Source organism: Canis lupus, chromosome 25, assembly GCF_003254725.2.
Source record: "Canis lupus dingo isolate Sandy chromosome 25, ASM325472v2, whole genome shotgun sequence".
Taxonomy (NCBI): domain Eukaryota; kingdom Metazoa; phylum Chordata; class Mammalia; order Carnivora; family Canidae; genus Canis; species Canis lupus.
In genome coordinates, this window is record NC_064267.1 from 19,281,220 (window position 1) to 19,306,520 (window position 25,301).

Sequence of the window (25,301 nt, forward strand, 5' to 3'; positions counted from 1 at the left end):
GAATTGAGTCTTTATCATGCTACAACATTGATCACAAGGAAGGTTTCCTTTCCTTAACATACATCCCTTCTGCTGAACTGAAGCCTATTACTCCCCAACAGGATACAAAGAACAAATTGGTCACTCTCAGCTGTAATTCACGGACGGGAAGTGTTAAGTATCCCCTTAGTTTTCTTTCTCTAGGTTAAATAATACCAGGTCTTTTTTGCTTATTCTCTTAGTTCTTGTTCTCCAACAATTTCATCATCTTTATTTCTGTCTGTTGAACTGTGTCCAAGGACTCCATGCCTCTCAAACTGTGAAGTCCAGAACTGGACAAAGATGTCTCATAAAGGTATGATAAAGTGACGATTACCTCACGGTGCCTTCAAACTGTGTTTCAGTTAGTACAGCCAACTCTCATGCTTGTGTTTTAAGTGACAGCTGGACCTCACTGGATTGTTTGCAGCTTATTATCCTCATTTGGCTAGACATTGCTTAGCCTGTGTGTGTGATAATAATCATTTCCTCCAAGTATCATTCAGAATTTTTCCTATTGAATTTTTTTTTCCTTTGTTCTTGACTATTTCTCCAACTCATCAACTCATTTGGGACTCTAATCCTATTCTACTTCTTAATTCTTAACCCAGCTACTGTCCCAAGTAGCTTAACACATTAAATGTCCCTGGAATTCACCCATATAGAAGTAGACCCCTTGGGCTTCTGGCTCCTCAAAGTAGTTCTCCCTCATGGCTCTAGGATCTGAAAAGCAAGCAGTCCACCTCCCAACACCAGGCCCTCAAACTGATCATTAGACAATGTTGTAAGTGCTGGCCGTAGTAAGAGATCATTGAAGAACCTTCCAGGAGACACATAGCTGAGGCCAAAATACTGGCCAATTCAGAAATAACCAACCAAGCCCAGATCTGACTTAGGTAAATGGCGGGGGTCTCCAAGATTTTGCTTTGGCTCAGAGATGTGATAATTACAAACATTTGCATTTATAGACCACTTTGATGTTCATTAGCTTAAGCAACTCCTCTGAAGACATATCTGCATTTGACAGATGAAGAGACTGAGTTTCAATAGAGTCAAGTGACTCTCAATATCACACGGCCAAGATTGGAACTCAAGGTTTCCTGTCTTTAAATTCCTTATACTTTGCCATATTTTAGTGTTTTAAGACCTTAGAATTCTTAAAAATCCCTGTGAGTGGGCAGGGTGGAGGAATGCTTATAAAAACGCAGAATCAGGGGCCCTGGCTCTAGGTCTTCTTGATTCATGAAGCCTGAGTGGAGCCTTGGAATGTGCATTTTAATCAGCACTTCAGAGGGTTATGAGGTTTCAGTAGATTATATTTGAATAAACCCTCTCTTAAGCTATGCTTTCTAAAATAGAATCTTTAAATGCATTTGATCTGTCTTTGTTCTGTGACCAAGCTGGTGCATAAAAACCAACCATAGACCTCTCCTAATCCACATAGTGCCTCAAGAAGGCTCCTTGTTTACTCTGGACCCATGATGGGGGCTCTCAGAACCTGCCATCCAGCCCGATTCGGTCCTGCTTCATCTTGCCAACCTGTTTACCTCCCCTCTTCCGAGTCATCTGCCTTGGCTCCCCACTCAGCTCCTGATAATCTCTGGCCCCTGATTTTGTCAATCTCTGCAGCTCTAGATCAGAAAGCCTATCTCCCTGAGGTCTTTCCAGATGCGACCATATAGAGGACCTGAACTCTGAATCATGAGGGGGGATCTGGTAACTCTCCAGGAGGTCTTTATCTGGGGAACTTCTAACCACATGCACCCTAGCTGGGGATCACTTACCAACTTTTCTAGGGGAAAGATGTACAGCCAATTCTCTCAAAGACCTTCTGGTTCTTGCAGTCTTCCCTCTCAGTAAGATCACAATTCTTTGTTACCTGAAAACCTGGATATCCAGTAGGTTAATAAGTGATGAGTGAATGGGTGGTGTGATCAATGTTGGTTGAACACCCCCAACACAACAGGCACCGTGTTGGCTCCTTTTTGTGAGTTGTGTCTTACTACCTTTCACTGATCACATCCAGGATGGTTACATATGGTGCTAAATCCCAGTCTTGGGATTATGTGTTGGTTGAACTACCAGTACTGAGCCCTACTATGTACAAGTAACTTGAGTCTTTCAGACTCACCAAATCTATGATAGATGCCTGCCTAGATTTTTTAATGTATGTTTTATTGAGGAGGAAGTATAGTCCTGAAGAAAAAGGTTTTTGGGATCAAAGCAGACTAATAATGGTTGAAAATTTATGTGAGACCTAAGTAGACTCCTACTCATGGTAGATATGTTCCACCCACTACCTCTTCTGTATTTCCTTTTTCAAGTGCAGGCATCGTCTACACAATAGGCTGGACTCTCCCACACTTCTTAAGAAACAGATTGTGATTATGGGACAGGAAAAAATAACATACTTTGACAGCAAGTAACACAGTGAGAAGAAATGTGTTTTTCCTCCACCTTGGTCTCTGCTATCTTGTGACACCCTGAAGAGAAATTTCCAAACATGAGCCTCCTGAGTGATTGTCAGATGTATACCTTGCCTTATCTCTAGCAGATGTGAGAGCTCTTTGAGAATATAGCAAGAATATTTGGGGAAAGTGATGCTTGGAGCCTTGCGGGAGCCCAGGCTTAGAGCTTTAAAATATTATCCATACATGAAAACTGAAGTTTTGCTGAAATAAACTGTTTTATGTTATAATTTGACAAGTTATGGAATAGCACTGATATTAAATGACTTGTTAAAGGATCTCCGTGTATTATGGCAAAATTCTACCCCATCCTTAATTAGGTCAAGTTAAACTCAAAAGCAAAAGGAGTCTGGTTTGCTAACCACAGTGGAAGTATTGCTTTTGGGTGGAATTCATATCCAAATTGTGTTGTCTGACTCAAGGATAATACACAGGAAACAATTTGAGGTTTTTCTTTCTTTTGGTTTTGATATTTAAGCTTTAAGGAACTTGCAGTCCAGAAACTGGCATTTGTACTGTTAACAGCTATCACAGTTATCACTAGCCAGAATGTCCCCATTTAAGATCTTGCTGCTGTTTATTGTATTGAGTGTACAGTATGCCATATATGGTTTCTAATACACCTGTGCTAGTTATGACTTATTACCAATATGAGTATCTACCGAACCATTGATCAAGGGGCCAACATGTCCTACCAGTGCACTCCGAAACTTTATCTGCTGAAAAAGCAAAATTTCCCTCCATTAATGAACACTTTTAGGAAAGCAGACTGGTTACAAGTGTCTGAAGCAGCAGAGTGACAATGCAAGTGAACTCCTATTTCTAGATTGCAGGTGATCTTGCAAAAACTGTGGGGGGGGGGAAGGCAGAGTTTTACATTGTAGTTTCTCATGACGATCTTCACTTTAATAATAATAGATAGCCTTTACTAAGGTCTGATTGGGAGACTCTTTACATTAATTGCTTCTTTGATCTAACAATCCCATATCATAGGTACCATTATTGTCTTCATTTTCCAGATTATGAAAAAAGTTCAGAGAGGTTAAGGAGATCACCTAAATTCAAGAAGGAATGATGGAACCATGGTTCTTTTTTAAAAAAATGTATTTAAATTCGATTTGCCAGCATATAACACCTAGTGCTCATCCCATCAAGTACCCTCCTTAGTGCCCATCACCCATTTATCCCATCCCCCCACACTCCTTTCCTTCCACAACCCTTTGTTTTCCAGAGTTAGGAGTTTCTCACGGTTTGTCTTCCTCTCTAATTTTTCCCCACTCAGTTTCCCCTCCTTCCCTTATGGTCCCTTTCACTATTTCTTATATTCCACATATGAATGAAACCATAGGATGATTGTCCTTCTCCAATTGACTGATTTCACTCAGCATAATACCCTCCAGTTCCATCAACATCAAAGTAAATGGTGAGTATTCATCCTTTCTGATGGTTGGGTGATATTCCATTGTTTATATGTATACCGCATCTTTATCCATTCATCTGTTGAAGGATATCGTGCCGAGCCATGGTTCTAATGTAGGTATGACTATGACTTATGCCAGAGACCATCCTCTCTGGAGGCCATTCTTCTTCCAAAACCATTTGGTGCTTCCAGAGAGGGAAATAGTTAAGTAGTTACTCCCATTTGCTTCAAATGACAGATAGGAGCTCTTTGGGTATTATCTTTTAAACGTCTGTTGAGCATTGACTTTGTCTCAAATGGTTTAGATAGCCTAGATCCTTGAATACCCCCAATAAACAAATATATCCCTATTTTTCTGTTCTCTCTGGTCACCAAGCATTGCCTCTGTGGCCAGAGGGGCTGATGTTTTCAATTTGTGGCGTATGAGTAGGGCTAAAAGAGGGAGCCATTTGATAGTTGCAGGAAAGAAGACACAGCAATGGAAGTCCAAAAGTGTGGTCTAATCTTGGATACCATCACTCATGGTAGCTCTCTTCAGCTCTAGACCTGTTTCTTATTTCCTTTAATTAAATTGGGAGTGCCTCCTGAAGTCCCATCCATATAACGTATGAATTAGAAGCAGACATATTTCGGTGTGCCTGGGTGTCTCAGTCAGTTAAGTTTCTGTGTTTGCTTCTCCCTCTGTACCTCCTTCCCCACCTCTGCTTCTGCTCTCTCTCTCTCTCTGAAAAAAAAAAAAAGAAGCAGACCTATTTCTTTTTTTAATTCTGGCTCTTCCAACTAAATATCACTATTCAAATTAGTCTTTCTGACCCTCAGTATTCTGATCTATAAAATGGAGGCAGTGGTACCCATCTCCAAGTGTTGCTGTGAAGATGCAACGAGACCACACCTGTGGTATGCATAGCAGAGCACCCAAGGTGTATTGTTAGAACTACCCTTTACATGTTAGCTGTGTCCCTTTCCTTAGCTCTTCACCTGGTACTCTATATTACTAAGTTGTGTTTAACGTACTCATGTGATAACGAATTTGTTTACCTGAATTGTGTGTCTATGGAGACAGTATTGAGTAATGGTTAAGAGTATGATCCCTGTAAGCAGACTATGAAGTTAAAATCCCTGTTCTGCCATTTATGTGTAACCCTGAGCAAGTTACTTAACTTCCCAGGCCTCCCTTTCCTCATCTTAAAAATGGGCCTAACAATGAGTACTTTTCTCAAGGAGTTTTTGGGAGAGCTGAACTAGTTAATATAGGATAAGCACCCGGAAAATCACTGGCACAGAGCAAGCACTCATTCATTGTTGTTGTTATTATTACCTGCTATCTTCATGGCCTCTTGTAAGCTTCTTAAAATAACTGGTTTTGGTTAGCTGTATAGAGTGAGGCCATGAAACAGATTTTCTCAGTGCAAATGGGGCTGCTCACAGGGGCCTCGTGAGAGACTGAGTGCTGACCTTGGCCCTATTAGCACCGTTGTCTAACCAGCTCAGGCACGGGGCTGTGATGAGGATTATTGAACTAACATATGGAAAACTCCTAGTGTTAGCTCTTGGGAGGGGAAAAGGCACTAAATAAATACAGGAATTATTAAAAACTAGGAGACGACCTCGAGGGTTGCTGAGTCTTGTATGTTATTTGCTATTCTAAGAAGAAATTGGGGCGGGAAGCCAACTTCATCACCAGGTGACAAAGTGGTCTCCTGGCTGCTGTTCAAGGGACGGCAGCGTGTAGCTTCACCTAAGCAGATCCTAGGTCATCCACAACCTCTCCCTGAGTGTAGGCATCTCAGACTTCCCGCATGGACTGAGGGAGAAGGAAGAAGGTCAGGGTCCCCTGCCAGTGCTATGTCTGCACCAGGCTTGCCCCCACTCAACCTCCTATGTGACATCACCAAGGGGCTTCCTTGAGGAGAGCTGGGAGGTGGTGCTCTAAGGTAGAACCCAGGGAGCACAGGACTGATGCTGAATTGCCTTTGGTATGAGTGCTGGGGACTCAAGGGCCACCAGCAATCTGCTTCCACAGCAGGACTCCAGTCCTGGGTTGGGTCAAGCCCAGGACTCTGTTGCCAAGCTTTGACAAGTGTGTGGAGAGCACACAGCTCTCTAATTTTGGAGATGGCAGTCCATCAGTCCCTATTTACAACTTTACCACCCACCCCTGACACATTATTCTCTGCAGAACCAATGCTAACACCAAAATGAAATATACTTAAAGTGGTCTCCAGGTATCACTTGTGAAATGGTGTATATGAGCCTTCCAAGAATGAATCAAGATCTGGCCCACCGCCACCACATAGGTTAAGGCCTCTGGCTTCCCCTTGATAGAAGTGGCATAAGATTAATTTCCATGGCTCCAAGCAGTGATTATAGAAACAGCCCATTTCCCTTTGCCACAAAATAAATAGTATCTTAGCCACGTTGTCTTACATTATGAAGTCTCAGAGGATCAGGATACCTATGTAAGTCTCATCATTCAAGAATTCAGAGCACTTAACAACACATAACTTTTATTTATACTTTTCTGGTAACAATACAGTTTAAAAATATAAATAACTTTTCCACATATGATCAAATATGCTAGGATCTCAGTCCTTAAAACTACTAAATTAAGGTATTTATGTTAACACAAAAAACAATACTTCTGCATAAAATACTGTGAAAACGTAGCCTACCCTAAATTTGAACAGCAAGAACAGTTTGAGAAAGAAAAAAACAAGATGGAAAGGTCCACCACTCAAAAGAAAAAAATAATATTTGCTCTCTCGTGCATTCCTCAGCCAGCTCCAAAGATGCCATGCTAATCATCAAATATGAAAAGAATTGAACTCAATAGCCTTTTAAACCTATAAGTCTTGAAAAGTAAAGATCAGAATTATTTTCTCTGACATTTAAGATTTTAGAAGGCTCTGATTAGCTTGGTTAACTTCTCCACAAAGCTTTGGCAGACCATATTGACTATAATGCAAAATATATAAAAGGTACTCCGGCTCAGTTACTATGATGGAATATATCTTCCTCAGAGATCAGGATTAGTTATTAAAATATTTAAAGAGATGTTCCTAAGGCTGCTGGGAGGCACATCATAAGAGTAGATCCCAGTAACAATAACTTCATGAGCCAAGTGACCTCTTGAACCTGGGACAGTAGAGCATAGCCTCAGAAATAGTTGAGGGAGAAAAAGCTCAGGTAAATTTTCAGAGCCCCATTCGTTCCATGTAATCCATGTATTTCAGTGTACCCCTCAGATTAAGGAACTTCCAAGCATTTAGCACTTATTTTTAAAAATTGCATGTTTTCCAATTGTACACCTAGAACAAGGTGCATCATTCCCCCTTTGGCCCTTCTCCCTTTCTTTCCATCTCAGTCATTCTCTGCTGTTGTTGACGTGACATGAATTCTCTCGTTTTTTTGTTTTTGTTTTTTGATTTATCTGCTTCTTATAAAGAGCTAATCTGCTCCAGAGAGTACCAGAGGCTGTTCTTAACCAACAATCCTATAAACTACTTTCCTTTTGCTTTTCTTATGCACCAGAGCACACCCCCCCAACATTTCAGATGAAGGCGAATGCTCAACAGTATGTAAAAATGACTACAGAAATGCTTACAATGTAATAGCAGCTTAAACTTGAAATCTGTCCATATGCATTAGAAACAGCTGTTTTACAGCCTGAGAGAGAAAATTAGAACTCTATGGCATAACTGTGGGAGAAAATGGGTCATTTCACTGTAGAGGGAGACTTGAATTCTAAAGTCCTAAATGAAAAGTTTTTGGTCGTTATGGGTATAAATTAGTAGGAGAAGCATGCTTTCAGGAAAGAAAATATAAATTCTATTTGCCCAGAAGGTGAGAGAGTTGCCAGTTAGTTCTAATAAATCCAACGAGGGAAAGGAGGCCTTTTAGAGATAGGTGACGTGATGCTTATTATTAGTGAATGTCTTGGCATGAATGCTTTTGCATCGAGTGTCTGCTGTCAGGGTCTCCTCATGAATGTTCTTTTTATGTGCTGGTATCTTTTTTCTTACACAATCTTGGTGAAGAACACTGTACTGTTGTAGCATGGAATGACCTCACTCTCTGCCATAGCTACCCTACCTAACATAGATTGGATCTTTCTTAACTGTGTTTTGTTTTTTTCATGGCACTTCTCTATCTGAAATTATTTTACTTTTGTGGCAGTTTAAGTGATTATTGTCCCTCTCTCCCACTGGAGTAAAAGCTGCATGTGTGTAGGCACATTGTCCTCTTCTATAGCCATGTCTTCTTTTCCTTAGAATTAGCTTTTCTCGTCTTCCAGAAAGATTTTCAAGATCCAACTCAGGATGCTTGGGGGATGGAACTTAGATTCAGTGGACCTCTGCAAGAATCACTCCATGGGTAAAAGGCATTTTGTTGTTGGGACACTGAGTCAGCAGAGCCAAGAACTTTCCTATAAGCTATTGCTTGGTCGTTAAGGAAACACAACAGAATACAACCCTAACATGTCACATTCTACAGATCCTCATTTACGATACACTGTGATATTTTTCACCCACTGTCTGAAGCAAGATGAGATAATCCCTGGCTGGTGTGAATTTGTTTTTTTAGCGTCTTTTTGCATTAATAGATGGAGCTTTAGGATTAAATACTTAAGTGTATAGGACAACGTACTAGCATTTGTTTTCTTTAATCAAGTCCATTTAACTCTTGGCGTGACTATGATTTTTGAAAGTACACAATGGCTCTCATAGCAGTGGGAAGCTTCATAGATAAAAGTAAGGGGAAATGTAACAAACATATTTATAACCCAGATCAAGTGGAGGCACTCTGAAATAGGAACAAAAGTAACAAAGTAGAAGACTAATATGCAGTTGCATTCATCCAGAGACTTAAAAAAAAAAAGATTTTATTTATTTGAGAGAAAGCATGGTGGGGAGGGTGGGGACAGAGGGGGAGAGAGAGAGATACAGACAGGGACAAGCCGATTCTGCACCAAGTGCAGGGCTGGACATGGGGCTCCATTGCAGGACCCTGGGATCACAACCTGAGCAGAAACCAAGAATCAGACGGGTGCTTAACCCACTGTGCCACCCAGGTGCCACCTCCTTTGCCCCCACAATGTACTCTTCCCTTTTCTTTTGTAAGAAATAACAGCTGGCTGACCTTTTTGAGTAAAATGAATGAAGTCCTGAGCCAAAGGTTAGACATGCATTGCTGTGTTTAGTTCTTCTAACAACTTTATGAGGGGGTACAAATAAAAAAGGGGTTAAAAGACCCCAGTAGTTAATGAATGATGAAATGATAATGTAAGTATCTTTTAATAGAGCATAATTGCCCTAAAAAGCATTTTTTCTTCAGCTTTTAAACATTATTTATTTGAGAGCAAGAGAGAAAGAGCGTGTGAGCATAAGTGAGGAGCAGAGGGAGAGGAGAAAATCTGAAGCAGACTCTGAGCTGAGCACAGAGCCCAGCATGGGGCTCGATCCCATGACTCTGAGATCATAACCTGAGCCGAAACCAAGAGTCTGACGCTTAGCTGACTGAGCCACCCAAGTGCCCCCCTTTTCTCTAGCTTTTAAAATGCTGCATAGATTGAGTATTCAAATACTGTGCTTCTCTATTTCTTTCTGTACATTTTAATATGTTTAACATCTATGAAGTAATATTTACTTGTGGTTTTAAAAAAAATCTACAGGGGGATCCCTGGGTGGCACAGCGGTTTGGCGCCTGCCTTTGGCCCAGGGCGTGATCCCGGAGACCCGGGATCGAATCCCACATCGGGCTCCCGGTGCATGGAGCCTGCTTCTCCCTCTGCCTGTGTCTCTGCCTCCCTCTCTCTCTCTCTGTAACTATCATAAAAAAAAAAAAAAATCTACAGGAAGCTCCAAGATGAAAAGCAAAACTTTATCTTCCCTCAGCTTCAGTCCCCCCTCTCAATATAACTTCAGAGTTTTAAGTTTCTCATATAAGTAACTCTCTGGAAGTTTACTGGTCTGTCAAACTCTGTTGTGGTGTTACTGGGCAATATAATTTTTGACAATCTCGCCTAACATTATTTTTAAAGGCTGCATAGTATTTCCTTGGGTGGAATACCATAATTGAATTGCCATTTTTGTCTTCCTTTATGGGCATTTAGGGCACGATGAGTGTTTTTCTATTACTAAAAAAATTGCAGAAATGAACATCCTTACACATATTTCATGGGTCTTTGTGCCCTTATGTGGACATAGCAAAGCATAACTTCTCAGCATGAAGCTGCTGGGTCAAGTGAATGTATATTCTCAACATTAGTGGTGTCAGATTCTTTTCGTAAAAGGTTGTACCAGTTCATATTCCCCTATTAATTTAAACAGTTTTCAACATATAGGAGTCTTAGCTTATGTTTAAATGTATTCATTTTCCTTTTAGATGTTCATATAGTTCCCACTTGGGAAACTCCTTCACCCACCTCCACTAAGAAGCCTGCAAACTCTGCAAAATCATATGCATATAATAATTCTGTCTGAATATACTTGTCTTTCCTTCCTTATGTGTAAAGCATGTACATTTTTTTGAGAGTGGATGGTGGGGGAATGCCTTTTCAGGATCACTATTTAACTTAGCTAATTGCAATTCAGAGATTGATGCAAGAAGGCAAAGGGTTCAAGAGTGAAGTCAATTTTTCCTGAAGTTAGAAATAAATCTATAAATTCTGGTTCTATGAATTGCTGAAGAATTATTGTGTAGGGATCAATAAATCACTTCTAAAGCAGTGTTAGAAGACTGTTCCGTCTCCTCAATGCACTAGTTACAATTACATGATTAGACTCTAGGGTGCTGGGCAGGCTCATTCTTTCAGCTTTTAACATTGCAGTAAATGACCTGGCAATAGATTTAACATTTTCTTTGTAATGTCCAAAATTAACTCTCTAGTTACAGAAAGTCTCTAATTCCACCAGAATCTTATGGCTATTTAGTATTTAGGTTCTTAATCACTTAGAAATCATAATGACTAGGTACCTGGGTAGCTCATTTGGTTAAGCATCTGCCTTCAGCTCAGGTCATGATCTTGGGGTTGTGGGATTGAGCCCCCTGGCTCCCCACTCAGCGGGGAGTCTGCTTGTTCCTCTCCCTTTGTCCCTCCCCACAGCTCCTCGTTCTCTCTTTGCTTTCTCTCTCTCTCTCAAATAAATAACATCATTAAAAAAAAGAAATCATAATGATGCTTTCTTTACAAGAAGAGATGGAGAAAAGGGAGGAATTTCTACTCAGTGACATAGGGTAAACTAGAAAAATGGAGCCGTCATGATTATTGAATAACTGCATATTATGCATATTGACATCTTATTCAAGAGAGTTGCTTTTGAACAAAAGTAAATAGTTAAAAAACAGTGATTCTGCACAATCAGCTCAAAGGCTGGTTTAGTTTTAGCATATTGTTTTGTTCTTATTTCTCAACACTGAGAATAGACAATACTTACTGGGATAGAGGCAAATGAAACACCACACAGAAGCTGGAAGGCCAGAACCCCCTCTAGAGGCTTGGTCTGAGGGTGGAAATGTTGAGGAAGCCAATGGAGCTTGTGAAGACTCATACCCAGCATAAGCATGGCAGGGAGTTCCTTCTGTAGAGAGGGCTTTTCTCTCCCAACACATACTTTTATGTGTGTGCCAGCCCCAAGCAGAAATCATGATTTTTCTTCATCACTCTTTGGGTGGTATGTGATTTTTCTCCAAGAAGAATGTTGAAAAATAAGACATGATATCAAAAAAATGAGGGGAAAAGGAGGGTATTCAAAGACTATCAAAACATATTTGCAGAATTTTATGAAAGTTTTTCTTGAGTTAAGTGACAAAATTTTAAAGAATTTCTTTTAAAGTTCTCAAATAATTGCCCTACTGAAAACTTAAATTATACTTCATTGGGTTTGAATTTTAGTATGTGATTATGTAACAGACATTTTTAAAGTTAGAGGTTCTATGTCAATGAAATGAGGCTAAAATGTGAACTTGAGCAAAGAAATAGTAGAAACTTTAATACAAAGGAAAGTTAGTGATGAAGATGATTTAATTTAGAAAGTCTTCCTTTTAGAGGAAATACTCTAATGTCACCTATTGACCTAGGTTTTTGTACACATATGAAACAGTTTTTAAAGACACGTTTTATGGGGTGCCTGGCTGACACATTCATTTAAGCATCCAACTCATTGTTTTGACTCACTCCTGATGTCAGGGTCATGGGATCAAGTTCTGCATTAGACTCCATGTTGAGCATGATCTCTGCTTGAGAGTTTCCTTCTCCCTCTGCCCCTCCCTGCTGTGCACACACTCTCTCTCTAAATAAATCTTTAAAATACACACACACATCTATTGTTGTGATGATTTGCAAACATGGAAATGTAGCATTTTGTGTGCTGAACACAGCTCCATTTAACAGCTAATATCTCCAGTAAACTAACCTACTTTAAAAGCCCCTAGAAACCTCAAATGTTATCTTGATTAAATTAGGCTAATTTAGTAAATGCATCATAATTAAGAGGATTATGTCATTCTTTAGTGTTTAGCACACCAGGCATTAGATGTTTTGTTCCACTTTCACACATCAGCTGTCAGTTTGCTTTTTGCTTGCTAAAAGAAAGATCATGGCAGCAGTCATCGTAGACTCAATTGTCCATCCAATTCTTGAATTATCTCTACAAGATTCCTGCCTATTTTCCTCCATCTTCAACATAGTCAATAACCAGGAACTCCCTCATTCCAATCTATCCCATCTTTAGGCATAGGGAATAATTTTGGTCATAAGAAACCTTAGGGAATTTCTTTAGAGCCTTTAAAATCGACTTAACACAGTACTTGAACAAGTATTTTTAAGCCTAACTTCAAATAACCTGGAGAAACTATGGACCAATGGAATAGTAAAATCTGGTGGGACACTAGGATATTCTTGCTCAAAAGAATTGAGAAAAGGTATGAGTGTGGAACAATATTTATATATAGCATGAACTCCCTCCACCTTTTTCTATCACAGAGTAATTGTTTTTCTCAATATCCATAAATTGCCAGAATGATAAGGTAGTATAGAAAGGCTTTTTCTTTTCCTGAAAGGAAAGCGTGACCTGTTGGCCACAACTCTTCTTGTCACAAACAATTCTTGAGGAGCCCCCAAGAGAGCAGTGGCTGAGGTAGAAATCATGTTCTCTAGAAGTCCTGATATCCATATAGTGAGCTCAGAATGAAAATCCTGCTCTAGGGATCCCTGGGTGGCGCAGCGGTTTAGCGCCTGCCTTTGGCCCAGGGCGCGATCCTGGAGATCTGGTATCGAATCCCACGTCAGGCTCCCGGTGCATGGAGCCTGCTTCTCCCTCTGCCTGTGTCTCTGCCTCTCTCTCTCTCTCTCACTGTGTGCCTATCATAAATAAATAAAAATTAAAAAAAAAATCCTGCTCTACAGGACAAATTTTGGATACACTGTTCTTTCCAGGCATAGCAAACACATGTAGCCATTATTATTGGTTACATTTTTTAAAAAAATTATGAAAACAGGCATTTTCATTTGCTGTGCAAGCAAAGGAACTATTATAATTTCCTCTAACTAGCAAATATCATATGCTACTGCCTCCCCCACTCCCCTTCCCCCCCTTCCACCCCATACCACTTAATAGTTTTAGAGGTTTGTTTGGTTTTGTCTTTTGCCAAGTCTTTAAGTGCCTCTGAAGCCAATTTTTAAAAGTCATGTATTGTGCCATTAAGGGAGCTTTTTGGGGCATGGAGGATATAAGCAGTAACTGATGGAATGTAGCCAGGTGGTGGGTGCTCTAATTCTAATCAGAAAAGAGAGCTTTCTTCATCGTGAAAATCCCTATCTTTCAAAGAAATAGATCTAAGTCTGTATCCAATCATCACATTAATTTTAACACTTAAAAAAATCGAGTCTGATTGAAATGAAATGCCAGCCTGAGGTAATTTGCTCTGAAAAAACCAACTGAAATGAAACAGGCCAGTTAATTTGTTATTCAAATAACCAAATAAAACAAGGTATAATTAGTCCTGACTTCCTGTTCTTGCTCATATACCTGAGGCCCCTCCCTGCTCCAGCTCCACACACTCAGAATCTGAGGGAAGCAGGGAGACAGCTTTCTTGGGAAATGGCTCACTGTTCTACAAACTCACAAGTATGTATTGGATCCAAATTGTTGGGAGGAGGACAGATGCTATTTAGAGAATTACCTGTGTGAATCAGAATCAGAAGGGTGGTTTGCAAAGTGGCGTTTGCAGGGTATTTGAGACTCTTTCAGGAAATTAATTCAGGGACCCTGTCAGATATTCAGTTCAGCTTTTTGTGTGTGTAGGTGCATGGTATGGTGGGGTGTGTGTGTGTGTATAAAATGTGACTCAATATTTTGATGAAAGCATTCACTATTTAGTTGATGGGATAGCTGGTGGTGCAGGACACATGAGCACTCACCTGCTAACAATAGAATTCCTTCTATACTTAATTTCTCATTGCCTAATTCAAAGAGTTCCTTCCTTGCTGGATACCTCATTTATTATAGTTCTTCTTGGAAAGCTGACCTCTAAGTGCAGACAGCTAGAAGGAACATGACATAAGAACAAGGGAAAAGCATTTAGAAGAGGGGGTGGCTTTGACACGAGTTAGCTGGGAAAATTTTGGAAAAAGAAAGCAAACCAGTTTCCATATGTACTTACTGACAGACAAGGCCAGTGCATGGTTGAACTTTGCTTGCACTCAGCTCTGTTTTTCGTGTTTGTTCTGTAGTTCCTAGGGGACCAAACTAGCCATGCTTGAGCATCGTTAGACTAGAGTGGGGCCAGAACAGTGTGTGAGGAGGCCAATGAGCTCCCCTACACCTCATCCAGATTGTCCACCAAATCCGATGAGAGGCTGAAGCAGCCACCCTTGCCTGCTGAGAGCTTGGCTCAGCTGAGGAGGCCTCATCAACCAGCGCAGTGTTAGCTGAAGTCTCCTTTGGAGAGGAGAGAGAGAGAGAGAGAGAGAGAGAGAGAGAGAGAGAGAGAGACACCTTTGAATTGAAAGCTGAAGTTGCAGCTTTTTCAGAAAGGGATATTTTCCCTTCATTTTCTATCCCCGCTTTGATCTATTTTCTCCTCCCTTACCCCTAATCATGATTAGCCGGCAGCACAATTAAGGCAAAGAATTAAGGTACTAATAAACTAAGAAAAATTGTAGACAAAATCTGTACTTTGATTTGGGGGAAAGATATTCCATTGTTGAGGAAAAAAATTGTATTCAATGTAATTGTTTGTCAAATGCAAAGAAATCACTACTAGGCGTGCTAGCGGTCTATACCTGAACTGTTTAACATGGGTTCCTGTATTTATGTAAGGTTGAAGACACCAAGAGGACTCGTTTCCTATTTCTGCTTTGGTTTTCGTCCTTTCAGGTTTCGTAATTCTGAGGTAATCGTTATATCTGAATGGACACATTCCAAAAGCCTAGAAGACTGACAGCATTGTCTAACAAAACATCTCCCATTTTATTTCCTTTGGAATGCACTCCAAGTTACAACAATAGCTAGTAATTACCTGCCATAACTGTAACAACAAAATAGCTGAATGTGCACCTCTAGCTGTTTTATGCATGCAATCTCTCATTCTCAGGCTCTCTTTATAATCCATTCTTTCCCTTAATGCTTTGAAGGCTTGGAAACATTCAGTACAGATTTTCACAGTATAGGAAACTTTGAAGTATGACTTGTCAGGTCATGCTGACTTGTGTGCTTGTATAGAGGATTGGTAAGGAGGAATCTTTTTTAACAGGTGTAACAAGAATTTGTGAATGGGTGACAGGAAGGTTGGGAACTTTTTTTCCCTCTAGAGACTGTGAAATTTACTTTTGTCTGCTCCTGGGAATCAATCACATTCGCAGAGAGTCAAAATATCCACTAAAGCCAAAATGACATTTTCAAGGTGCTCTTGCAGAAGAGTATAAAAGTAGGAGAGCTGTATATCCTGGCTAACCTGGCACAGTCCCCATTGTTTCCTGTAATTACTGTGGTGTGGTAGTCTGTTTCTTTTTCTGAAATAACCTGTCTTGAACATCATATTATATATTGACGCTGAGCATTTTCCAAAGGAGGAGAAAACCCCAGTAATTCCAAGTGTCATGGCAAAATGGCTGCTTGTCCAAAAAAGAAAGAAAAAAAGAAAATTCTTAGAGTCAACAGTCAAGGATAGATGGGAGGTTAACAGCATTTCATATTGATTCCTGTCTAAGAAAATAGTTCATAACATAGATAATTAAATCAGGCATAGCAAATATGTTCAACTCAAGTGCCAGCTCTATCTAAACGGTTGGTAGTGGTTACCCAGAGCACATTTGAGAAGGACTCTGAAACTAAGTAAGGGGGCCAGTGGGAAAAGAAGGTTTTACCTTATTAGTGATGTCTGTCATGAGCACTGGAAGAGATAGTTGTAGGCCAGGTATTAAATGTCACTATTGGAGAGTTAGATGGGATGTTGGTGACAGTTTAGCCTAAAGTGTTTCCCAAAATGTGTTCCGTGTAACATTCATTAATCCTTCAACATGATTCTCAAAGCATGTGTTCCATAGTCAAGAAAGATTGAGAATGATGCCTGCCAGTTTTCCTCTTGTGGAAATTTAATGTATACTGGCATAGTCAATGTTCTAGAAAGTTCTGTAGTAAAGACAGATGTTTAACTTTGTTTAACTCCTTGTTCCATGAACCTGTTGGGCCACAGAACCTTTTTCAGTGGTATCTGTCAACTGGCTGCAAAACTACTCTCTCGGGACAGAGGAAACACTGGTCTAGTTCATGCCTCACATTTCATAAATAAACTCAAGCCCCAAAAGAGAACAACTGGATTACATTAAGCTTAGCTGGTCTATTGACCAGGTAAAACCAGAATCCTGGATGCTGATTCCCAGCCCCAGGGTCCTTTCAACTATATCACCAGTGTGGAAAATACTGGAAGCAATCTAAGATTTTAATAGCTTCAGCAGCACAAACACTTAGTTGTAGATTCTACTTGCCTACTTTTATAGTTGTTTTTTAAGCTTAACACCTATGTGCTCCTAGTGTCCAGATATGAAGTTACCTCTTATGGTCAAAACAAGATAAACTCCTTTTAGAAGTTCTGTTTTATTCGGGCTGCTTTTTCTCCCCCCTCTGTTTTATCTTTCTTTCTTGAGAGATAAAGTGATTATGAGAGGAAAGAATTGATAGACATGAGTCTGGTTTTGGTTCAAAAGCTATTTTATCATTTCCTGGGCTTTGAATTTCAAAAAGTCAATCTATTTTTGGTCTCTTTTCAACTAGAAGGTTAGAGTACATCTGTTCTCCGCACAAATTTAGCTATTGGCCTTCAAGCTAAGCAGTCATGAAATTATAGCCATAGTAAATTTAGACAAGGAATAATTTCACTTTGGTCTGCCTGTAAATCCACATGACAGAGTAAACATGGTGTGTCTTGTGGTTAATGTGAACACATGTAAAAAATTAAGAAATACTTGGTGACAAGACAAAGAATATTCCACAAAAATTAATTGGTGTTTAATTGAGGATGTATGAAATGCAGTATTTACAGATGGCCTGATTTCAAGCTTAGACATAAATACAATTCAGCTTGGGCAAAAGTTCCTAGTTTTGGTGATTCTTCATTTTGTGGCCGAGTACTGCTATTCCTGTGGGAGAACGGAACACCTGGAAAATAGAACCCTTGCTGACTTATCTGGGTTTGTTTTGTTTTGTTTTTTCTTACCTACGTTTGATTTCCATTATAATGGCATTTAAAAAACTAGTTCCTTGAGTTTTCTTCAAGCATGTGCTTCTATGAAATCATGTGGCTGCTGGCACTTAGGAAGAAGGGGGCAGTTGCCGGCTAACTTTGCCTTCCTGTAATCATTGGTATCCCTTTGAAGATAAATATTTCCAGGAAGTACAAATCAGTGGACTTGGAAGCAAAGTAGAGATACATCTTTTCTTTTTTTCTTTTTTTTTTTTTTTTATTGGTGTTCAATTAGATACATCTTTTCAACGTAACTTTGTTTCTCCAAGAACGTAAGGAAAGTGAGGTGTAGGAGAAAATAAAAAAAAAACTCTGCTGTTCTTAAAAGTTTTTACTTAATAAGCACCTCATTATTCTATTAACTGATTCCCAATACCATTTTCCTTAGACTTGGAAAATATTAGCCAAGATTCATTGAAGCCCTGTAAATTTTATAAATCGATTTTTGTGTTGTAAAACTTGTTTGTATTTAAAATACAGGGCACAGAAAATTTCCATGATACATAGTTGTGGTTCAAACAGGGAAAGATGCTGAAACCATCAATCATAAAACCTGTAATTCTGTTTACATGACAGTGTTAGATAGTACTAGTTAACTGTTAAACCAAGTGATACCATATGTGATTTTTAAAAAATATAACGTACTAGTATACCACACTGGGTAGCATGTATTCTACTTTGTCAGTGTATTTCATAGTCCCTTTTATTTAACAACTGAATTTATTGTCATAAAAATCTACAATATTGCCCTATCTTGGAGAACCAGAGTGTGCTGGGCTTTCCCAGATGTACATCCCATTCCGCATTACAGTCCTGAGCCCCACAGCCAGTTGCCAGAGTCATAAGAGAAGGAAAAATGGAAGGTCACATCAGGGGGTCAGTTTTAAAACTATCTTACACTACCCAAGAATGGAAATGATTGTGGTTTTCAAAGGCAGCCGCTTGTTCAGAAGCAGCTGCAGTCCCCCTGATTTTAGTTGGCTACCCTGTGACCCCTTTGGATTCCCAACCGAGTGTTTTGTGTGACTGTAGTCAGATAGAGCCATGTTCCTCCAACAGTGCAACTCTGACCAAATCGGAGGTTACATTTAGCTTCATCTTGAAATGTAGAAAGCGAACAATTAAATATTGAACTTTTCTATGTAAAACACCTTCTTGAGTTTCAACCTTACTGTATCCTGCTGGTGCCATAACATGATCCTTGAATTTTTGGCGCCATCTCACTTTTAGGCTGGAATGTTTGAAAAATCCTGAGAAAAAGACATTAAGCAACAAGAAGAAATATATATATATTAAAACAATGTAGATTTCAAAATCCCATCACAGAGCAATATAAAGAAATGTGCCATCTTACAGAGCTTTAAATACTACAGTTCTTTTTTTTCTGTTATCATTTATGAATAAAAAAAGTTTCAAGGCTTGTGAAATTCATCAACATTATTCCCTCTCTAACAAATTAAATTCAACCTAAGTATTCTATCCAAAGCAACTTTAATTTGTAAGGATGAAGCCATAACCAATTTTGAAAGATTTTTGAAAGCAGTGCATGCTTCCACGTGATAGAAGAGTCTCCATTCATTAGATGAAATGCATTCAGCATTTCCTAGGTCTATAGTGGGGTTTTCTTATCTCTTTAGCCCTACTACTAATCTCCTGAAATAAACCCAGTTTAGCTGACATCTGTACCTCCCAGTCAGTTTTTGAATTAAAGTCAAAGTGCAGGGCAGCCCGGGTGGCTCAGCGGTTTAGCGCCACCATTAGCCCAGGGCCTGATCCTGGAGACCCGGGATCAAGTCCCACGTTGGGCTCCCTGCATGGGGCCTGCTTCTCTCTCTGCCTGCCTGCCTGCCTCTCTCTCTCTCTCTCTCTCTCTCTCTCTCGTAAATAAATAAAATAATAAAAAAAAGGTCAAAGTGCAATAAACCCGTTGATGAATGAATGAATAAGTAGGACTATCTCCTCACCCTTTTACACTTCATTTCCAATTAATGCAAGGTTAGTTTCATGCCCTCATAACAACCAGTTATGAGACTGACAACCAGCCTCAACTGGCTTACTCCTCTATGAGCAACTCTTAAATTCTTTCAAATGAGGATTTACTATACGAATTTTTCAGTGTTTGTGTCTCAGCTTCCCATTGCATGGCATTCACATAGTTGCTTACCAGCTTCACCAGATTAGAGAGGAAGAATCAGTAACCTTGTTAAAATTTATATCTATAATAAAAAGTTTGATGAAAGATGAAGCTAAATGTGTTGAAGAAAATGAAGTTGTGAAAATTATCTGGATTTAATTGTCCCTGTTCTTTTTTTTCATATTTACACATAAATGAAAATAGCCTATATTTAAAGATAAAATGAAAACTGCTTCACAAGGTTTTTGGGAAACAGTGCCATATTTGCAAAGTACATGAAATGTAATAGGCATTGAATATGTATATTCACTCTCTCTATTTGAATTTATATAAATCCTTATGACTATCATAGTTCCAAATACTGTGTCCTCATCCTAAGTTTGAGATTATAATTATATATTTTAGCCATTTTTATAGTTGAAATGTAGTATAGTCAAGGTTTGATTGAAGTTGAAATTTATTAGAAGTACACAATGGGAATGTAGATAGTTGGATTTTGACTTTCTAATATACTAGCCAGTTTTTCACCCACTAGATAAATGGCTTCCAGGTATAATAAATGGAATGAAAAAAAAATTCACGGGTGTTCTCAGGAGGAATTTTATTTAAGTGGACTCTCTTTGCTATATTACATACTTCCATATATGCTCTCTCTCAACCAAATCCTCTCGCTGCTGTTAAAATAGAAACAGCTTCCAGGATCTGAAGAAAAGGGAGAATGTATCTTCCAAGAGCATGGCAAATGTGTTTCATTAGATTTCAACTTCAGTTGCTTTGCACCCTGCCCAAACAGCCATGCTGAGAATTCTGAGACATTCGGTTTCACTAGCAAAGAATACTCAGATCAATTATTGATGTCTGCCACAGGATATGCAAAGAGGATAGTGTCATTACCTGTTCTAATGCATTTACTAAACCTCTGTTTTGTCCTATTTTGTAGGCCTAACATTGTAGCTTGTCATACCAGTATTGCTTTTCCTAAGCTGTACTGCCAACCAGAATTACTTATTTATTTATTTAATTTAAATATTAGTTAACATACAGTGCAGTATTGGTTTCAGGAGTAGAATTCAGTAATTCATCACTTGTGCTCATCACCCATCTAGCCCATCCTCCACCAACTCCTTCCTTTAATCCTCAGTTTGCTCTGTATAGGTAAAAGTCTCTCATGGTTTTTCCTCCCTCTCTCCTTTTTTAATTTTCCCCCTTCCCATATGTTCATCTGTTTCTTTCTTAAATTCCACATGACTAAGATCATATGGTATTTGTCCTTCTCTGACTTATTTCACTTAGTATATACACTCTAATTCCATCCACATCATTGTAAAAGGCAAGATTTCTCTTTTTTTTGATGGCTAATATTCCAGTGTGTGTGTGTGCGTGTGTGTGTGTGTGTGTGTGTGTAGCACATCTTTATTAACCAGAATCTTTTTTTTTTTTAACCAGAATCTAATATAGGAAAAATTTCAGATCAAAATTTAATCAACAAACCTGAGGTTTACCTCTTCTTTGAAGAAAACTAAATATTTTGAATCCTTTCCAGGAAGCTGATAGAAATATGACCTTAAAGAAATCTAGCAAAACAAGCATGCCATGACACATCTCATCCATCTACTCTGTTGCATCAAAACTTTAAATCTCCAGGACACTCTTAGGTTAGATAAGAAAGTGATTTGTATTTGATCTGCTACATAAAGAATGGACAAAGCTGATTTCCTCTTTTGAAGTAGATTATTTTGAGTTTATTTTTATGCTTTTTAAATGCACTTCAGTATGAGCTGGTGAGAGAAGATACACTTCTCTCTGTATACATCCGAAGGCAAAAACTATAATAGGTCTTCTTATTTCAACTATCTATTCAATCCTTTCTCCTTCATTTGTAAGCCAATCCTTCTTTGATTAGTGCTTTAAAATGTAGGTTTTATTATTATTCAGGCAAGGTGAGGCCAACAGATAAGGACTCAGCTACCATCAATAGTTTGTTATTTGCGATTTCCAAGAGTAAAGAGCATGCTACACCATGGGGGCACCACAGGGGAATCAGGAGGTGCCTCCTGCAATGGGTGTAGATGAGGGGGAAGGTGGGCATGGATAGGAGCTTTACTGTAATATCTGCAGGAAGAAATGGGTGAAGCAGGGTAAGCACATTTAAGATTGGCTAGTTTGAATAATTGGAGCAAACTCTGCGGCCTAGAGGCTGCTATCCCCTAGTATTTTGCTCTCTGGTTCTGGGGTGATTAGAACAGAGGCAGTGTAGTGAGGAGAGCCCAATAGAAGAGGCGATGAAGATGTGGCTCTAGACTGATTAGCTTTCGTGTGAAAGCTGTGCTCAAAGGAGTCCTTTACTGTCTTTAAGAGTTGGCTAGCCTTGGGAGGGGCAGTTTTTCTGGGATCAGCATGGCCCAGGTGTCAAAGCCTCAGAATTACAGAAAATAAAAAGGCATGATTTATATATTCCACATACCCAACACTGTGTTGGGACACATATCACACTTATTAACTTAGTAAGTTAAAAAGACCAGGTCTCTAACCTGGAAAAAGTTAGTCTAGTAGGATAGAGAGACACATGAAGAACTGGTTTCAAAAGAAGTTGGGAAATATGGTAATGATAAAGACAAGGTGCTAACCATGGACACATTTAAGGACCCAAGGTGGGTAGATAGTCTTAGAAACATTATTATTCTTTAGTATATTTCAGAGAAGAGAAGCCATTAATTACTTGGATCTTTCATCAAAGAATTTTCTGTATTATTTCTAGAAAAACTTTACAGTCTTTTTTTTTTGTTGTTTGTTTTTAAGATTTTATTTATTTATTCATGACAGAGGTAGAGACAGAGGCAGAGGGAGAAGCAGGTTCCCCGCAGGGAGTCCAAAGCAGAACTTGATCCTGGGACTCAGGGATCACGACCTCAACCACTGAGCCACCCAGGTGCCCCTAAATGCAGTCCTAAATATAAAACACTTCCACTTCATCAAGAACCAGAGATTTGTGAAACCTTACAGCTATAAAGTCTCATGTCCTTGTATATGTGAGGAATCTGAACCAGGAAGGCTAGCTGACTTTTTTAAAGTCACAATCGAGCCTCTGTGCGATGCCATTGCTAGCTTCAATGTGTAAATGGTTCCAATCATAAATTAAACACACATTTATCTCAATATTGGCCAGGAACCATGCTGCCCTTTTTGTTGCTGCAGGGAGTTTGCCATCTAAATATTTGCAATTTTTCCCCCTCTTGAGTCACACCCTGTCTTACCACATTTTAACAACCTAGAACTGGTCACTTGACAGGTACTTATATCAGTAACAATCTGACTTTCCCTGAGTGTCAAAGCAGTATAAATGACTCATATAAATTATTTGACAAATTTCATCTTTTCTCTGTACTATGTCTTTTATACATTATAATCTGAGATGCTTTTTAAATTTTATTCATGGAGCTGGAGACCAAATAGCATGAGTATTTAGAAAGCAAAAACCAGATCAGTGTAATCTTTTTGTAAGCACCAACCATTCTACCATATGCAATTATTGAAGACTGGATGAACCACTTCAAAAGACAAAATGGGTGTTAGACTGTTGCAGAATATGCAATTGTTGCCTTCATCTTTCTGATATTTTATTTTTTTTTAATTTTATTTATTTATTAGAGAGAGAGACAGGCAGAGGGAGAAGCAGGCTCCATGTAGGGAACCCGACATGGGACTCGATCCCAGATCTCCAGGATCACCCCTGGGCTGAAGGTGGTGCTAAACTGCTGAGCCACCTGGGCTGCCCTTTTTTTTTTTTTTTTTTTTTTAAGATTTTATTTATTTATTCATGAGAGACACAGAGAGAAGCAGGCTCCATGCAGGGAGCCCGACACAGGACTCGATCTTTCTGACATTTTAAATTCTATTTCTAAGTATTTTATTGTGCTCACTGATTAGTTTCTTTAGCATCATACATATCACCACTGCCCAGATTATAATTGGTCTCAATTTATCTTTAGAAAACTGCAGATTCTATGGGATAGGTTTGCTAGAACATACACATGGAAAGTCAGTAGAAAAAAAAGATGCAAAATTTGAAAGAATCTCATGGTCAAGTAACTTGAGTAAATACTAGATTAGACAGCCTTAAATTTCTTCTCTGAAGGACTTTCAGGGCCTTTTATAAGAAAATGTGAATTGTAAACATCAATAAATGATACATCTTCCAAATCTGTTAATCTGTAGATCCTCCACTATTTGGTTTTTCATGGAAAGCATATTCTAAAGTTACAAGTGGCAGATAGTATTTTTAAAGGTGTACAATACACTATGGATCAATAAAAAAAGTTCTTTTTTTTCTGCAATGAGGAAGTCTATTTTCTAGGTGGGAAAATAAGGCATAAATGCAGTAGACCTCAAGCAATGGTATGAGGAAATAATACAGAAACTGTCACAAAGTGCTGTATGATCAACTGTTGGATGAAAGATACTAAGATTTGTTTAGTATAGAGGTGGGAGTAACAATATAATTTTACATGCACTTATGTGCAGGACCAGAGGTATAAGACACATTAAATATGACTGCTATATTAAAGAAGTGAATAACCTAGAGGGAGAGCCAGGACTCAATGATGCAGGTTGGAATGGTCCAAACCTAATAGACCTAAACTGCATAATCTTTGTGTGCACATGAGTTACTTAGAGGATCTGAACTGATTGAATAGATTTGGGAAGAGGATCAAAATCTGCATTTCTGATAAACTCCCAAGTGACACTGATGCTGTTGGTCCAAGGATCACATTTTGAGGAGCGAGAAATTAGAGCAGGAGTTGGCAATTTTTTTCTATAAAGTCCAGATGGGAAATATTTTAGGATTTGTAGGCCATATACCCTGATGCAACTACTCACCTCTGTCACTGTAATGCAAAGGCAGCCAGAGACAGTAATATGTCAATGAGTGAGCATGGCAGTATTAAAAACAAAAACAACTTGACAGACTCTGGAATTTGAACTTTATGCAATTTTCATATATTATAAATTCTTCCTTTAACTTTTTGCAAAAATTAAACATATGAAAACCATTCTTGGCTCATGGGCCATACAAAAACAGGTGATGGGGCTGCAGGCTGTAGGTTTGCTGATCCAGGAGTCAGAGGACAAGACACCACACTCCTTTGGGTAGTTGGCAGTGGTTTCCTTATGAAGCATGTCTAATCAAGCAATTGCTCTTGCCGTCTCTTAAACCTTCATTGTATTTTTCATGCTTAATTTTCCCTCCAAAATGTTGGTTTGTATCTTTTTCATGGAAGATAAAGACCCTCAACTAGTTGCAGAGTTTACCAGACTTTATTCTATTACCTGTAATGTGTTATGCAGTGCCTTCCACATAGAAGGATGCCTAGCAAGCATATGGTCAGTTGAAGGAGCCTTTAGCTTGGCTGTAAGGAAGAGTGGTTCCTAGGTGGTTTTAATGAAGAGGGAAGGAGATAATTCTGAGGAAGAGAAAGGATAGGCAAGGGAAAATTAGCAAGTGATACGTGAGGACCAT

General features: G+C 39.0%; 1 protein-coding gene across 7 annotated transcripts in view; it reads left to right on the plus strand.

The window, feature by feature from the left end:
• PALLD (palladin, cytoskeletal associated protein) overlaps positions 1 to 25,301 on the plus strand; it is a 409,145-nt gene that overhangs the window by 147,288 nt on the left and 236,556 nt on the right. The window contains exon 1 of one of the 7 annotated variants that reach the window (XM_049101112.1): positions 13,929 to 14,033. The exons of the other annotated variants lie outside the window; for them this stretch is intronic. The gene's annotated coding sequence lies outside the window, so the exon portion shown is untranslated. Of the gene's footprint in view, positions 1 to 13,928; positions 14,034 to 25,301 lie in introns of those variants that run through there. 7 annotated transcript variants of the gene reach the window in all.